The sequence below is a fragment of the Garra rufa genome, chromosome 7, assembly GCF_049309525.1.
Source record: "Garra rufa chromosome 7, GarRuf1.0, whole genome shotgun sequence".
NCBI classification, from domain to species: Eukaryota; Metazoa; Chordata; class Actinopteri; order Cypriniformes; family Cyprinidae; genus Garra; species Garra rufa.
In genome coordinates, this window is record NC_133367.1 from 11158827 (window position 1) to 11161642 (window position 2816).

Here is a 2816-nt window from a genome sequence, read left to right on the forward strand (position 1 = left end):
CTCAGTTTAATGTTGTATATTGAGCAGCAGATGATGTTAAATCCATATACGATAGACATATGAGGACAAATGCATTGCATTAGCAGAAAGTGATCAAATTGAAAGCACCACTCATTGGAAAGTTGCCTCGCTTTTTCGCATCGCACTCAGCATGAAACGGCCGTGACAGTGTGTAAGGTTACCTTTCCTATAGAACAGGTCTATACCTTATTCCTTTATTAAAATGAGACACTGCAGATAAATAGGGGGAAAAAAACAACTAATAGTTATCACCTCACTTCACCTCATCAAGTTGATTGAATACATTGATAATTGCAAACATTTTTGTATTGCAAGTTTTCTAAAATGTTTAATATTTAATACAATATGGGCTAATTTGAATACATTTCTAGTACAAAAATCTAAGCACTGGATGAAGTCAGTGACATATTAGAGTCAAATGTGTCTAATTTTCTCACGCCACATTTAAAAAAAAAAGTTTTTATTTGGGGTATAAAGTGTTTTGGTTTTAAACTGTTGAAGTGATTTTCATCATTTTGATTCTTGTATGTGAATGTTACTGACCTCAATCTCTCCAGTTTACAGTGTGAATCCTTCAGTACGTCACATAAGTGATTCACTCCTGTGTTTGTGATTTGATTCCTGCTCAGGTCCAGTTCTCTCAGGTGTGATGGGTTTGATTTCAGAGCTGAAGTCAGGATTAGACACTGTTTCTCTGTAATACTGCATCTACACAGACTGAAGACAGAACGAGAAAGAAGAAAGATCATAAAAAACAATATTAATTTCACTTTTCCTTATTCCTCTCTGTTCTAGCTCATACTAAACTGAATAATGCCTCAAACTTTGTATTACTAGCACTTCCTCTGTTTATTTGCCTCTTTATGATGATTTGTTTCTTGTATTCCTAAATTGTAAGTTGTTTTGAATTAAAGTGTCTGCTATACTTAATTTTATGATATTTCACAATTAAGTCAGGATGAGACACTTTTTCTCTGTAATACTGCATTTACACAGACTGAAGACAGAAAGAGAAAGAACAATGACTCAGATCTATGATGATCATCAGCAAATGCTATACAGCCACTAATAAACCAGAAAGATCATGAAATCTTAATGATATGAAACAAACCAATGTGTTTTGCAAACTTTTTTTGACAAATAAATGGTGATATCTGTGTGCAGGTAACATGGAGAAAGACTACACATTGTTCATTTAAATATACTACAAACTACACAAAAGTTATAAAGGTATGCAAAGGTTGAAAATCAGCAAAATTACCCATTAAGACGTGAGCTACTTATCCAAGTTATGAAACTTCACTTGATAACATTAACTACATTAGTGAACATGAACTAATGATGAACAACTAGCATTTAATAACCTTAATGTAAGTTTCAACATTTACTAATACAGTTTTAAATTCAAGTTTTCTGTTAATTAGTAAATACACTGTGACATAAACAATGATTAATTATATAAACTAACATGAACAGATTAATAAATGCTGTTAAAATATATTTAATAGCTAATGTTAACTAATGAAATTGTTACTGTCTACTATTGTCATAAATCACTTTAGTCTCACAGATCAATGTTCAAACATACTGTAGACTAAACAATTACAAGTCAACAACAAAGACAGTTTTCTTATAAAAATATTATACTTTGCACATGTGTTTATTTAATGAATAAATATATTTCCTTAAACTGAAGACATTCAAATAAGTTTTGAAAAGGCAGTTGATTTGCTTTAGTGCTGCACTGATCAGGACATTTGAGGCAGATACTGATCACTGATTCTTAAAATGCTCAATTTACAGTATATGCTGCACCAAAATTAGACATTTTATATTTTGTCGAACACAAACTCGAAATTAAAAGCAGTTATGAAAACAAAGTTGTCAAAAAAAAAAAAAAATACAACTTACTAAACACAGAGTGCTCCATTAAAAAAAAAAATAAAAAAAATAAATAAATAATAATAATAATAATAATAATAATAAAAACGTATATATAATATAAAAAAAACACAATAGCAATAATTTTATAAATCCAAACATTTTGTGAAAAAAATTATTTTGTGGGGAACAAATAAAAGTGCAGCACAAAAACTTGTAAAATGTTACTCATTGCTATTTGCATTGTGGTTATAAAAGGCATTTATGAAAAACAATATATTTCTACATAAATATAAATACTATAAAATTGAAAGTTCTTTTTTTAATGAGGAGGCAACATATGATAGACAGAACAAAACAAATACAGTGCAGCACTAAACGTTTACAGTATTCGCATCTGATGTGCAAAATGATGTGCTTGAAGCAACACAGAGTCACAGCAGGCAACTCTTCACATTAAAAAGTAACAGTTTATTAAGCCTTTTCTTTTAACAATTTCAGTTAATGTGCATCTTAAAAATGTATATTTATAGTCTTTGCTAGCTGTGTTTTGTTCTAACAGACATCTGGAAACATGATTTAGAAACAACAACAAAAACAGCCATATATATGTAAAATCATAGACATTTATCTACAAATAAAGTATAATAATGGGAACACTGATTGATCTTGGAGAGAGTTTTATCAAGCTGACTGTTGTAACTGAACGCGATCAGAGTTTGAATTGAACAGAGAATGACTGACAGACGCAGCAGAGAAAAGAGTTTACATTAACTTTATTGTAAGGCCTTAAATATTCATCTGTGTCTCACATTAAGCTCGAATAGCTTCAGAAAACTTGGAACATTGTGTTTGTATGCCTTTTGTGTGGCTTAACAGTAAGACAGAACAGTTCACACAATACAGGATTTAGA